Below are 16,204 nucleotides of genomic sequence, written 5' to 3' on the forward strand. Positions count from 1 at the left end.
GCATTTCTTTAAAGCCACTCCAGTCTTCGGAATGTTGGGCACTATCTTTTTCCTGTGGATGTACAACTACCCCTTCTTAACTATACTCACCTTAGTTATGCGGACGCAGGAGGACTCTTGTAACGTCGCCTATATTGCCTAAAGCATTTACCTTACCCAATTGTTTACAAAACCGATTTTCATTGCCGGAGATGAGATACATCTCTTTTTTTCCGTAAAAAGGAGAGGATTCATTCGTAAGAGGGAGGAGACATACGTAACAGAAGAGGATTCATCGGTATAACTTCAGTGATCGGCCAGAAAACATGAACTCACCATACATATATTAACATAGATATATATTTTAGATATCACCTTAGTGTCTTTTATGAAGGACTTGTTTCAACAATTAAACAGATACATGTACATTCACACTAGGCAAAACGCGTAACGCGTAAAAGGTTACAGAAGAAACAGAAAACCCTAATAATCATGCGAATATCAATAGGGTTTTTAGTGAAGAAACAGAAAACCCTAATAACAATCAGTACAATTACAATAGGGTTTCTGCGAAAGCAGTAGAAATCCTCATAATAATCAACACAATTACAATAGGGTTTCTGCGAAAGCACCAGAAACCCTAATAGTAGTAAATATAGCTGCAAAGCAGCGACAACGGGTTTCTGCTTTACTGGTTTTAAAGTCGCACTAGGAAGCGCAAAATGATTCCACCAAAATAATGCACATAAGTTTATAACATGCAACTATTTTGAAGGAGCGCGACACATATCCGGGAAAGTGGTTCCACAAGGGTTACCACGTAAAAAGTACTGATGTACCTTAATTGCTTGGCGCTTTCGTAGTTCCGTTGGGAGTTGCATGAACTAATCGTACCCGTTGGCATATGGCACTTACGCGTGTATACCATGTTTTTGATGTGATCCAGCTTGGAAACTGAATTAAACCACCTGTACTCAATAAATGCTAATTGATTTCAACATGCATTCGTGAAGCATTTTGATAATATCACATCATTAAAGATCTCGATTTGTTCTATCAAGATCTGAATCTTATTCTGATGAGTTGACATTAAACAGAGATAAGAATATATCGCTGTTAATTTGATAAAAGATATCTGTTTTATTGAAATATTTGAATATATGCAATACATATATGTGTGTACATGTTGTTGAATACATGTAAAGTTGTAGATCGCCAATAAAGCACTATTATCAATATTATTATAAAATAATTACTGATGGAATCCAAAACAATTAATCCCTTCAGGTCACATATTTTGTATGTAAAATGTCAGAAAACCCGTTATTGCTGCTTTACAGCTATATTTTACATTTGATTTGGTAGGTCATCTTGCTTAGGAGTCAGTTTGTCAAAGCATCGCAGCAATGCAGTCTTACTTGTTTACGTCTGTTGCAGCGTGGCCATTATATTGCTCACCTAAATCACTTACACAGCCCAATGTGTTTCAGTTTCTAAACTCCATCGTACTCGGCATTACAGGGACATTGAGGGATTGGATTTTTGGCAACTGTGCCCTCAACTTGATTCGAGCAAAATACCTTAACTGACTTCATAGAATTTGATAATGGGTGTTGGATTTTCTAAATTACTGAATGCTTTCTATTCTGCTCTGGTTTCAAGATCAATTCAAATTCGATCTTGAATACATAAATATTAGTCCAATAAATTTTCATTTCAGTGAAAGAAATTCTACTGAACACAGATTTTGAAATGTATTAGGTGTTTGATGTATTAGTGTATTTTGATTTATCCAGGCGAAATAATTACAGCAAAATCAACTGTCGGTCAAAAAGGTGAAGTTTTCGTTTATCTTCGGATAAATCTGCGAAAGCAGCAGAAACCCTAATAATAATAATCAGTACAAGTATAATAGGGTTTCTGCGAAAGCAGCAGAAACCTAATTACAATGACAATTTCCATTTCGTAGCTCCTCAAATCCTCTTCATAAGATCATCCTCACGCTTTTTTTATTCATATCGTGGATTCCCTGAATTGTCTGTCTTAGATGTAATCATTTATAAACAGTTTGATTATTCTTTAAAGGCCGAGGAGCAGTATGAAAGCCCAATTAATGTCAAAGATGGCAGTACCCATGAAGCCAGTGTTCAAAGTAACCCCATATAATAATATGGTATGATAATATGGTATAAACAAAAAAACAATGTAATGAAGATAACTTGTAGACATTGAAACTGTCTATCTCTAGCCCATGCGCCATCTACCGGAAAATACAAAAACAACTTCCTAAGTATATTAGCTATTATATACAACAGTCGTTTCAAATATATTCAATGGATCGAAATATATCACTCAAAACTTGATTATTCAAACTAGTTGATATTCAATTCAGACTCAGTCAATTCATTCTTGAAATTGATTCATTCTGTAAAATTCAGTTGATCATTTTGTTTTTAGTTTTTGAATGGCGATTGTCTGTTGTTAGTTTTTAAATGGCGATATGGCGATTGATTCAATAAATTATAATTGTTTTCGTAATGCATTTTTTCATAATTTTTTTTCTTTAAAAGTCGCTGCTGAAAATGATGGTGTAGGATGAAATATCAATAAAAATTGGTTGAAAATTTGTATCTGATTAGAAAAATCACTAAAAATAGGCATTTTTGGCTCAGTACAGTAGGTGGGTATATGGCCAGTACCGGTACTAAAAGGGTTATTAATTTGGGAAAAATCTCTATACTTTCAGATGACAAGAACTTACACAAGAAAAAGGGGCAGCAGAGCATACAAAACTGCCTATACCCAAGAAGACTTGAAAATACCATTGCCTCAGCTGGTAACATGAACATATTAAAGCTGGTAACATGAGCCTGAGGAAGGAAAACAAAATCTATAAAATTCCACTAGGAACTTTACATAACAAGCTCTCCGGAAAATTCAATAAAACGCCTGGTCAGCAGCCAGTTCTAAACGAAGCTGAGGAGAACATTTTGGTCAAATATACATGTTAAGTGGAAGAATGGGATTTTCCCTTCGACGTGCTTGATGTTCGAATGCTAACACAGCGTTACCTGAATGGAATAGGTCGAACTGTAAGGCGTTTTAGTAATAATGTACCCAGTAGTGACTGGGCAAGATCATTTCTGAAACGGAACCAGGGGCATATTGTATTGAGAACATGCCAAAATATCAAACCATCAAGAGCTGGTGTTTCTGCTGAAGTAGTCAGAAAATACTTCCATAATTTAAAAGCAACCATGATGATCGACAGGAATAACAATAATACTAGCTTTCGCGTCAAAACAATTCCAATAGATTTGTATTGTATATTTAAATTTAACTATGACAAAACAAACCTCTCAGATGATCCTGGTGTTAAAAAATGCATATTCAAACGCGGAACGAAGTATCCAGAAAGGGTTAAAAGTAGTACCAAATCAGTGCAGAGGGTGCTATTCTTCCGCCTTATGTAGTTTATAAGGCAGAGAACCTCTGGAGTACGTGGACAGAAGGAGGGCCCAAAGACTGTCGATATAATCGAACAAAAAGTGGCTGGTTTTACAGTGTAAGTTTCACAGGTTGGTTCGAGACATCGTTCGTGTAGCATACCAAGAAATTGAAAGGTACAAAAGCAATTATAGGGGATAAGCAGCAGCCATTTTACATATATAAGAAGCCGTGGTTGATATGCTCAAAGAAATGAGGGGTGTGGGACAACTCGTCCAACAGAAGAAGCAACGAAGAAAGCTAAACATTGAGGCTGTGATAAGAGCAAATCTGTGGCAGATATAACCAAACCATCGGAATCTACGTCAGAGTCAGATACCACGTCTGATGATTCCACTTCCTCCTCTGCTGATTCCAATTCCTCTGATGAAGAAAGCGAAGTTTCTAGTGCTGCTTCTTTTTGGATTCTGGCTGCGTTGAAGGATGGGATGGAATTCACCGCCATACAAGATACTTCGTTGGGAAAGGAATGGGGCAATCCCAGGGTGGTTCATCTGGTAATATCAGTCGCTCTGATGTAAAATTTCTCCGTCCATATAAAATGACTAGCAATACTTTCATCTGGCCTACTGTTCCAGATATCGATACTGTTGATCATACAAAAATTGTTGGTTTGATTGAGAAACCTCTAGAATTACGTAGAGGTCACCTTAAATTTGATGTTGACTCCAAGCAGTGGAAGTAGGCTATAACATTTTCTCTAGGTTAAATTGGTACCAGCATCATTACGGTACCAGCTTTTACTTACTTTATTTCAAAATTGTTCAATGTGTTTTGTGTTGGTTCATTGACAAATTCATAAATTCTTTGTTGTTGAGTTCTACTGAATTTTTCTTTTACTTAAATAAGAGCCGGAGTAATGTTTTTGGTCTGATGATGTAATATTCTACAGAATGAATTGAATGCATGTTAAATTAAAAGGTTCGAAGATCAACACTGTGTTATTGATTATAACTAGCAATTAACTATATAGTGAAATTAAAGCATATTTTGATTTTTGGCTCCAAAATACATTGTTTTCTGTATATTTTAGGGTGTTCAAAGTAACTCCATATTTTTTCTGTATATTTTTAGGGTGTTCAACGTAACCCCACATCAAATGTGCTCAAAGTAACCCCACTTGACGGAATATGTTAAATATACACAGATTCAGCATGCCTCTGTTCTTCCGTCCGTCCGCCTCTGCTTGTGAACGCGATTCAAGAAGAACTGTAGATCGCAGGACTGTGATATTACGTAGCATGATAACCCCTAGAGTGAGGATGTGCCCTATTGATTTTGGGGTCCAAGGTCCAAGGTCAAGGTCTCTACAGGTAATTCATGTGAAACCTTGTAAACGAGATCCAGGAAGACTTGTTGATAGCAGGACAATGATATTAAGTAGCGTGATTACCCCTCAGGAGTGGATGTGCCTTAGTGATTTTGGAGTTCTTGGGTCAAATTTCAAGGTAAGTAGAGGTATTTTGTTCAAAACTGGTGCTGCTACACGTCTGGCCTTCCAAGCATTCCGAGCCTATAATTCCCCCTGCTTTGTGATTGATACATAATCCTAAATTTACAGTGTCTACTGCTAGACCCTAAAATGCATGCAGCAATGGCTGGCATCGTGCCACGAGCGCCGCCTTTTTGCAGAGCAGGCAGGACTCGAATCCCGCTGGACTCAAATATTATATTTTTTTTCACACAGATTAAATCGTACTCGCCGACAAAATCCTGCTGCAAGATACGGTGCTGCAAGATACGGTTACGCACAACGGTTCCTGAACTTCGCTGAAAAAGCTGAAACACTGAAAAGCTGAAATAAAAACGCTGAAATTCGGAATTCCCGAAAAACGCTGAAATCGTGCTAGGTACCGACAATACTCGTTTTGAAATGTTTTCCGGGCCGGTGTCCGCTGATGAGTCCTGAACCGTGTTTTATACTCTAGCTTCGGTTACAGAGACATGCCTTAAGGTCGTCGTCATGATCGACTTGATCGATTGCGGATTGCGTGGATTGTAAGATGTGTTTTTTGCCATAGTTTTATGTGCATATACCGGTACGATCTAACACAGGGGCTTGTAAACTGGCTTGGATTTTACTTCTGGGTTGTTGATAATCTCGCGAGAATGGCGCTTAATTTAAACTGCAAACTCTATTTTTAGATGCAAACAATATTATAAGTGAAGCCCAGGGTGGTTTCAGATCTAAATACTCGACAGTTGATCATATCTACACTCTTAAAACCATTCTTGAACTGTACCTTGGCCAGGGGAGAAGACTGTTCTGTGCGTTCGTAGATTTTAAAAAGGCATTTGATTCAATCTGTAGAGTAACTCTTTGGAAGAAACTAATTAGTAATTGTATTACAGGAAACTTCCTGAACGTTATTAAAAGCATGTACGACTCTGTAAAATCGTGCGTAAAATATAATGGCAATACCTCACAATATTTCACTGCCGGCAGAGGTTTGAGACAGGGCGAAAATCTATCACCAATCCTATTTTCACTCTATTTAAATGATATAGAGGCATTTTTCGTGGGTAATGGTAATCCAACTCTCTCATTTAAAGAAAAGCTGAATTCGGACTGCGATCATGATCTTGACACCCTGTTAAATCTATTTATTATTTTGTATGCAGATGACACAGTTATCTTAGCTGAGGATGAAAATTCACTGCAGTCGCAGCTGGATACTTTGTATGCATATTGTTTAGAAAACGATTTAACGGTTAATATCGATAAAACTAAAGTTTTAATTTTTGCAAGAAGTAAATGTAGGATCAAGATAGATACAAAGTTTATGTTTGGCACAGATGAGATTGAGATCGTTGAGGACTATCTATACCTGGGAGTTAAGTTCAATTGGAATGGCAGCTTCGCCAAAGCAAAAAAATATCTATATGACAAGGCAATGAGAGCAATGTTCTCGGTAATACAAAAAGGCAGACGCTTGAAGCTCCCGATAGATGTTTTGCTGAAACTATTCGATATGTGCGTCGCACCCGTTGCGTTATATGGTTGTGAGATATGGGGCTTTGAAAGCCTCGATTTATTAGAGAGTCTGCACTGTACGTTTTGCAAAATTATTATGAAAGTGTCAAAATATTCGCACAACCTGCAGGTATTAGCTGAACTTGGGCGGTACCCCATGAGAATCGAGGTAAAACGGAGGATGGTAAACTTTTGGCTTAAAACTGTTACCGGCAAAGAATCAAAACTTAATGCAATCCTGTTCCGTATATCCCTCAATCTGTATGTACGCGAAAAACACAAGTCCCCTTGGTTATTGTATATAAAGAAATATTTGACGACATTGGCTTATCTTACATATGGTTACAACAATACACGGAAAATTATAAAACGCTCTCCAAGTACGTGAAACAAGTCCTCCGTGACCAACACGTACAAGAAATGCTTCAAAAAGTGAATGACGATCAGCAGTATGTTAATTTCAAACTATATAAGAACGACGTAAGGCTTGAAAAATATATAACTCAACTTGATGGAAGTCTTGTGCATAGCTTATTCGAATTCAGAATTGGTTCCTATTTATTACCGGTAAATAATCGATCGAACGCTCATATAGACCAAAGTGAAAGACTGTGCCCTGCCTGTAACATCGTAGGAGATGAGCTTCACTTCATTTATGACTGCACTTTGCTAAGTGATCTGCGTGATAATTCCATCCATTTAAGTATGTCCAGAAACTTGGAAATATTAAGGAATCCTACCCCACAACTAGCTAAATTTATCCAGTTAGGTTTAAGCTTATACAAATCCCTCCAGTGAATTGTGTATATACGTGTGATATATCTTGCTGTATATAATTCAATCTCTGTACTTGCTTTGTTTGTAAATAGTTTTATTACTGGAAGTTTGATTTTAAATTGTGTTAATTCCTATTTTGTTTTGTATATATGTACATAATTCTGTTCATGTTTTGTAAATTTTCATATTTCATATTTTGTATTCAATCTTGCCTCCACGTACCATTCTTATGGTTGGAGTGAAATAAATGTCTTATCTTATCTTATCTTATCGGACATTAGAAACTTTCTACCTTTTGCGGGCAAAAGGTAGAAAGTTTCTAATGTCCGATCGACAGTACCGGTAGCGCCGCTACTTAGCAATAATAAGAACTAATGTTATTGACGATGTTTTGTTGAGTGGAAAGACGCCGAGTACCAGTATATATCCGATAGGTTCGAATCCCCAATTTCTTCGGGATGATTTGGTTTTAAAATAGCGATCGTTTTAATAGATTTGGTGTACCTCATTAAACTTACCCACCGTCAACACACCTGCCGGATGTGAAACAGGGGACGTCCTATTCCAATGACGCTAAAGATTTTGTGTGAATTTTATGGTACTGTAACGGCGGTATGAATTAAATTCAGCTTAGACTGGTATTTTAAGGCAAACTCTAATGGGCTAACTGCACATCGTCGAAAGACTTCTCATCCATCGATACTTGATAAAAATGAAATAAAACATCTAGTTCCAATTATCTCATGTAAGCATCACATTTATTTTGAAAATCTCAACCATACATCAAAACATTTTAAAGCCTTCTATATCAAATGCAATCTTTTGCTAACATAAACAATAGACAAATGGCCATATCTCTATCATATTAATTACATCACGAATGCTAAATATTGCGATATTAATTGAAATCGTTCAACCAACAAATGAATTTAGTTAACATAATATCATCACAAACCATTCATATCCTTGGCAAAGGACTTATAGGCTTTTATAATATCCAAACAGGAAAACTTTAGTCTCATTTCTATGCGAGTAGAAATACATTATCATTATAACATCCATATCTTTGGATTATATATAACATCCATATCTGTGCATTATATATATATGTTTACAATGTCATATCTCTTAATAATAATCATTCCAATAATTAAATTAATAATACTAATTTATTTATAAATTAATAATTGATAATTAAACAATCAACTCTGCTATAATTAAGTTACACATGAGGTAAAAAAATTATGACATAAAAACTCCTGTCAGAGTAATAGAAGTAACTCTGTCTAATACATGAAATAACACATTTTAAACAATGAACTGAGCTCTGAATCTGATGAAAATATTCAATCTGAGATCTTACGAATGATGTTATTTAAGCCCTCTACTTCTGAAAACTGAATAGCGCGCTGTGAACTTCAACTTCAAAACAAATTTGTTGAACAGCAGTGTATCGAAAAACTGTACGTACAGTGTACCGCGAACTGAACGCGGCGTCTTCTCACTTAGAAAATTATCGACTTGACAGATTAGTTCGATTTTCGACCGCGGCGGCGCTATACGACATTGGACAAAAGAAACTTTCTACCTTTTGCCCTTTTGCGGCCCGCTAGAAGTATACTCCACACATACTGTCCATGCATGTCTCTGTAACCGAAGGTAGAGACAAAAACACGGTTCAGGACTCGGCAGCGGACACCGGCCCGGAAAATATTTCAAAACGTGTATTGTCGGTACCTAGCACGATTTCAGCGTTTTTCGGGAATTCCCTGAAATTTCGGCGTTTTGCAGAAATTCCCTGAAATTTCAGCGTTTTTATTTCAGCGTTTCAGCTTTTTCAGCGAAGTTCAGGAACCGTACGCACAATTCTTTAAAAGAATAGACTGGTTACCGGTCTCTATATCCTCCATTTTACATTTTCGATGCATGTCAAATAAGGTCAAACATGTAAAGTAGCAAGTTACTTCCTGGTTAAGATGGCGTCTCTTCGAATCTGCTTAGCTTCGAGCGATATCAAAATTGCCCTTTACAATGGACGGAAAGACATTAATTGCTAAGTATCAGATAAATCCACTGATAATTTACCTGGTACTCGGAATACAAACTAACAAGCATCGAAATCTAATGCGAGGTGAGCTCTGCCGCGACCGTCACTGAATACAGAACATTCTGAAGGAACAGGGGACATCCTTTCTATATCTACCGTTCGTGAGATGTATTTAGTGAATTGATGTTTTAATACAGTGTTGTAAAATGACTATTTTTAGTTTCTGAATAAAGTTTACAATTGCTGAACTCCTTAGTGCTTTGTGAGATCAGATATTTAGATCCACCTCAGCCTACTGATTTCCTGATACAGACAGCAAGTTGGGACCGTCAAATTAAGAGACTTGGTCAAGACAAGATACTTAGATCACACTGGAAATTCGCAATATCCTCTCTCCTCATGGACCACACAATGTCAATGTTGACTTTGCTAGAAATCGATTATAGAATTCATCACGACCAATTCTTTTTCACTGAATTCAATATTTATTGTTCACTTCTGGTACAAAATGTTGTTCAGCCCCTGACAAGAGAATAAGCAATTGACAAGAGAATAAGCACTACATATTTCATGACATAGAACAGTAGTTTTTTTTTCATCGACAAATTGGGACGATCCTGATATCCCTGATTTGAATGATAGTGTCTTTAGAATCAAAGACCATGTCTCGACCAGACAGATAATCCAATCACAATTCAAATTGAAGGCTCGCTAGTGCAGTTATTCACAGAATCCAGCTCTTTTAACCTTATCAGTTTAGCAGATCGTGAGCAGTGGAGAAATAAAGTACACAACATCTTGGCGCAGCGGCGCTTGCTGATGTAACTGATGATGATGAGTTTATCAGAATCAAGGAGTTTCACCGCCTGTTATTTGGAATCTCATTTCATGACAGCTAGTGCTGATTCTTTATTCTCTTTGATTACTGCATGATGTTATCATACTGAAATTAAAATACATATCACACTTACAATCAAACCTGGATTGACTTTACAATTAATGGTTCAGAATCCATTTTCAAACTTACCTTGATGCATTGCAATCTATTCTTTTCATGTCGAGCTAATTTGATACGCATTACTTCAATTTCTTAAAACATCCTACGAGTTGTGACTCACAAAATCATCACTAAAAGTAAAACGCACACAATAATCTACAAAAGATAATCAATATAGTGATTGTGAAATAGCACTCATTCAATAATGTTCACATTTTTACGAAGTAAGTAGGTGAAGTTACCTCGTTGATGTCATTATTTTTACTGGATCAACTGATGTCCAATGTCACATTAAGAACAATCAATCAGTCGCCTCGAGTGAACAAACAAGTAGCCTCTGCTGCATGGTTCAGTATGTCAGTAGTGGTATAGTAGTATTGTATGTATTGTTGTTTCCATCCACCAGTCCAAAATGCTGATTGACGACCGGTAGGTTTTGACAGCGCTGTCACGCAGCTATCCTGAATTGAATACTGATATTTTCGGTACCACACGCTAAACAAGTGCCTGCAGAAGCGTTACCTGGCAGTTTTAATGGAATTTCTTTCTTCATTGGTATAAAAAAATGACTTTAAAGAGGTCCATGGAACGTAAATCGAAACACAGTGTAGGCGGCCATGTTATATTGTTCACGTGATGAAATACTGAAATCTGATTGGATCCGTAAAATCCGCGGAAAATGGCGGACGGGCAAAACCTGTCCCATATTGAATGGGACAGGCAACCAGTCTATTAAAAGAATCGACCGAAAATATTTCATGCGGTAAGTGTCACAAATTATGTATTGATCAAAGTTATAAAATAATCGCATTCTAGATGTAATCTGATTTATTTTTGTATTACAAATCTATTGTATGCTCGATGATTGAATCTGAACATGTCGGATGTTTCATTAAACGTCAACTCAATCCATACCACGCACGACCATAAATTCATTTCTCGTTCCAGAAAAGAAAGCGAAGAAAAGAAGATTTACCCAGCAGGATCTCCTTAATGAGCAAGTGAAGGCCAAAACAAAGAAAATTGAAATGGAATTGTCCGTCTTCGAAAAAGAATCAGCATTGCATATTCGCCTGTTAGAATTGAAGATAAAACACTTAGAAAAAGAGGAATAATTGTGTAGAAAATTGTGAATTTTTTTCTTCATTTTTCAAAAGTTTTATATATTTCATATATTTGTTAATTCTGTTATCAAATAAATTGCCGCAAAAGTTCCATTATTTGAAATAATTGTTACATGTTCTCTCTTGTATTAGCAGCATTGTGTGGATGATGTTGGGGTGTCGGTCGCTGAGGGAAAAAGTGTGGAAATTATCCCCGTTGTAAAAATGTTGTATTCAAGTCTATGGAAAAGATCTTTTTTTTAATTCTAAATTTTTGATAAAGTTGAAGTGATAAATAAGCACTAATCCTAAACTCCCTCAATAGTTCATGCTTCCGTCGATATGATTCTAAATCCGAAATTCGAATATCTTTTTTAGAATATTGACCAAATATCCATACCACAATCCTTTAAAGTGTCAAGTAAAAACCCCAAATGAAAATAGATAGTACGTTTTACGATTAGATTTAGGAACTTATATGTAGATAGATATTGCATTACTACTTTTATACTATATTTCTTCATAGAAATTTCCAAACTGCGATAATGTCACCACAGAGAATTTGAAAAGTTTGTGAAATTAAAATATTTTGTTGAATTTTGCTACGAAGTCAAATTTGGGGGAATTTTACCAGGGTTATACTACTTACCAGTTACCAAATTTAGTATCATCAATAACCTCTAACATTTACCTAATTAGTGTCGAAAAACCGAAAACTTGAAATTTCTAATACGTGCACATTTTTTTTGATGATTTGAGTCTGCATGTCTGCATTAATTGTATGGCAGATAACTCATGGCATTAGTTATTAAAATTGTCCAATCATCTTTTCCACACACTCTTTACCAATTAAAAGTAGAACCGAATCTTATTTAAAAATAAGTGTTTGTGACATATGTTTTCATATGTAGCCCTTGTTCATCAGATGCATGTGCAACATGGTTTTCATCTACTACTAGTTCACAATTCACTGCATCTTCATCCCTGAAAACCTCTTTATTCATTATTGCGAAATTATGCAATACTGCACATGCTGTTATAACGTTGCATGCTTCTGCAGTAGCTAATCTTAATTCACCATGTAAACAGTGAAATCTTCTCTTAAGCCATCCAAATGTTCTCTCTATAGTTGGCCTGGTTTGTTTATGAGATCTATTAAAGTTATGTTGTTGCAGTCCATTACAATTCAAGTATGGTGTAATGAGGTGTTGTTAAGGCATATCCACTATCCCCAAGCAAGTGACCTTTGTAAGGGGTTCCATTCAAGTATCTAAAATGTAAGATTATAATTGATTAAAATACATGGATTTTTTATATTGAAGTTAGAGTAGACATTTTAGAGTAGACATTTTCTTTTTAGTAACCTATCGAATTTTGTGAAGTTTATGAGGCTTAAATAACCAATCGGGGCTATGCCAACAACGGCTGAAGCAACATCAAGCACTTTAGTTAAATTCAACTCCTTGTAGTTGTAGGCCTATAATGCTTTTACATTTACCACACGGCTTTTAATTTCTCAATACTTTACCTGGCAAGCGAAGAGGCTCTGTAGATGAAGCTATCGTGACAACTTCCTGGCCATTGTGCAACGATATTCGTTAGTAATCCTGAAAATGAAATGAATATTCTTAAAGCATAAGCTAAAAAGTATGAATATCTTACCAATATCCCCCTCCCTCAGCTTGAGCTCAGACCACTATTCCAAAATCTTCTATAGTATATATTTCGAATCTTGTCATTTGCAAGTCAATTAAATATCATTTTTTGTACCAATAAATTCGCGGCGTGAAAATGTATATGCTTACCTATCTTACTATAGATATTAAACTTACCATCGGCATTGCAAACAGCCTGCACATTGATACTATGGTATCCCCTTCTATTATCATAGTCGGCTTCGTTCTCATTTGGTCCCTGTATTCGTATGTGCGTTCCATCGATGCACCCAATTATACCAGGAAATTGCGATATCAGATAAGTTCGCTTTCGTTTTTGCGATTTCAATATTTGTCGTAGGAAATTTTATAAAATCATTCTTCAACGAGCATAGAGCATTTGTCACTTCGCTTATACATCTTGACACCGTCGATTTGCTCACCCCAAAACTATCAGCAATCACTTCTAAGAAGGATCCACTTGCGTAAAATCGCAATGCTATCAGAAGTTTGTTTCTTTGGTTAAAGGTAGACCACGTTTCGAATCTCTGACAACGAGATAGTGTGATAACAGACTGTGAAGTCGCTCAATGCCTGCTAAAATAAGCCTATATCGGTGGTAGCATTCATCATCTGTTAAAATACGGTCTATCCTCGAGGAATATGACTTTTCGTTAGCTTGTCGCCCAGCCATCAAGTAGAAAGCAGCCATTTTTAACTCTGAGTTAAGGATTTAACTCTAGTCTGACCCTGGGTTAGAATTTAACTCTTTTTTCAAATTTTAACCCTAGGATCAAATCAAACCGACAACTATGGAGCGGATTTGACCCTAGGGTTAAAATTTGACAGGGGTTAAGGAATTTGACACTAGGGTTAAAATTTAACCCACAACTATGGAACCGGGTCCTGGGGATAAATCAATTCTATATTACATAAAAGAAATTTATTCAGATTTTCCTGAAAAGTTCGGACGTAATGATCAATTCATTACCGACCTCCTCGGTATAGCTAATAATTTCAATTACTTTTTTTTAATAAATATCGGTCCAAAACTAGCTGATAAAATGCCAGATACAAACAAAGATTTCAAGAGTTATCTAAACAACAGAGTTTAAGACACAATTTTCCTTGCTCCTGTGACTAAATTAGAAACAGAAAATATTGTTAAACTTTTTAAATCAAAGAAAAGTTCTGGAGTCAATAATGTTAGTCAGAAAATATCAAAGGAGGTCATCCATCTTATCTCTGATCCCTTAGTATACATCTTTAATCTTAGTTTGGTATCTGGCGTTTATCCTAGTGCTCTCAAAATTGCTCAGGTTTGTCCAATTATAAAAGATAAAATTTTAAAAAATTTTAGAAAAAATTATGTATTCCCGTGTCGTTGAGATTCTTGAATCTCATGATGTAATTTCAGACTCCCAGTTTGGGTTTAGGAAAAAACATTCCACGTCCTATGCCCTAACGAAAATAACCGATAGCTTAATTGATAAATTGGATTGTGGAGAGACTATTTTGATACCATAGTTCATGCAATTCTTTTAAGCAAACTCGACTACTATGGCATCAGAGGTTCAGCTAATATCTGGTTTAAAAATTATCTTTGTAACCGACTTCAGTGTGTAAAATATGGAGATAAAACATCCAATAGAATGAAAATAATATGTGGAGTCCCACAAGGATCGATTTCGGATCCTCTACTCTTTATATTGTACATTAACGACTGCCCCAATGCGTCAGCCATTTTGCAGACTATAATGTTCGTGGATGATACTAATATCTTTGCTTCCCATAAAGAGTACAGAATTTTGGAGAGAACTGTCAATTTTGAACTTGCAAATTTGGATGTCTGGTTTAAGTCAAATAAACTTTCATTAAATCTTGACAAAACACATTTCAAAAAAGGACTTCCGAATATATATCGGAGATATACCTTTACAAAAAGTAAGTAACACCAAATTTGTAGGAGTCCAAATAGATGATAATTTAAATTGGAAAGCCCATATACAAAACATTGCGAAGAAAGTGGCACAAGGTATTGGTATCATCCGACGCTTATCATATTTTGTCAAACTGGAGGACCAACGGTCCTGTGCTCTCGATGTAAAGTTTTTTTTAAATATCAATGAAAACACATTACATTGATCATTCTTACTCTTTTAATTATGCAGATCTGTTCTTTTTATCCGCCATTTTGCTAGTAACGCCATCTAGCGGTACACCTATCACACCGTTGATTTTCTCGGGGTAGCAGTGGAGAGTCCGGAGTAGTGCTCCCGCCTACTTGATTCACTAGTGTATTACTTGGTGTACTCCGGGTAACTAATCAAGCACCCTGCTGGCTCACTGAAGAGACAGGGAACCAGTCTAACCGGTCAATTCAATTCAGTTCACTGAAACGTATAAATGTTCATACAAAGATTTTTTAAATGGCCGCTAATGCAATGAAAGTAAAGGAAAATTAAAAAGAATTATAAAAACGTGAAAGTGTTCTATTGTGAAAATTTAATTGTGTCAATAAAGAACGAACTGAATTATGCCGCGCATGAATACCAATTTCAAGGCTGATCACGCACGCTGAACCAAGGTTAGCTTGCGCTGCTGAAATAACAAAACCGATAAAATAAATCATAAAAGGACAGCCGATATAGCCAATATACGAAAGGAACCTAGATTTTATTCCTGCATTTAATGTATGTACATATCAGAGCCCAAGAAAGTTTCAAACGAAAGTTATCGACTCCCCAAGCCAGTTATCAATCCGCGTTATAGCAATATGGGTTTGCAAGCTTGCAAGCCCATGAAAATGTGTAAATAGTGCTGATTTTGATGATCAACAATCGGCCATCTTGAATCTGACAGGGCCAATTTTTGGGCTGAAGCTGTCTCTTGGGTAGATACATGTGCAACCCAAATATCGAGTCATTACATTGAAGTGTCTTAAAAACTTCCCAGAATAACTGGATTCCGTCTACAGACGGAAGGACGAACGGATGGACGACGTACGAAAAGTGAACGCAAAAGCCCGCTAGGACTAAAGTCCTAAGTTGGCTGAAACGATACCGGTACATAGACCCTGGATTCAACACGTTATCTTTTGTTGGACCCAAAAAACTTGATATCAGTTCGGTGGTTGCTGGAAGTACAGAATAAGTTTCCTGTATA

The 16,204-nt window shown here is 36.3% G+C and overlaps 1 long non-coding RNA gene across 1 annotated transcript; it reads right to left on the bottom strand.

The window, feature by feature from the left end:
* Positions 1-9,760: 9,760 nt before the first annotated feature.
* Positions 9,761-11,353, bottom strand: LOC141904681 (uncharacterized). Its single transcript, XR_012619177.1, has 4 exons — positions 11,258-11,353; positions 10,524-10,742; positions 10,312-10,412; positions 9,761-10,227 (listed from the first exon to the last, which is right to left on the bottom strand). It is a non-coding gene; the product is annotated as an uncharacterized LOC141904681 (long non-coding RNA).
* Between the last annotated feature and the right edge of the window lie 4,851 nt (positions 11,354-16,204).

This window comes from Tubulanus polymorphus, chromosome 4, assembly GCF_964204645.1.
Source record: "Tubulanus polymorphus chromosome 4, tnTubPoly1.2, whole genome shotgun sequence".
Taxonomy (NCBI): Eukaryota; Metazoa; Nemertea; class Palaeonemertea; order Tubulaniformes; family Tubulanidae; genus Tubulanus; species Tubulanus polymorphus.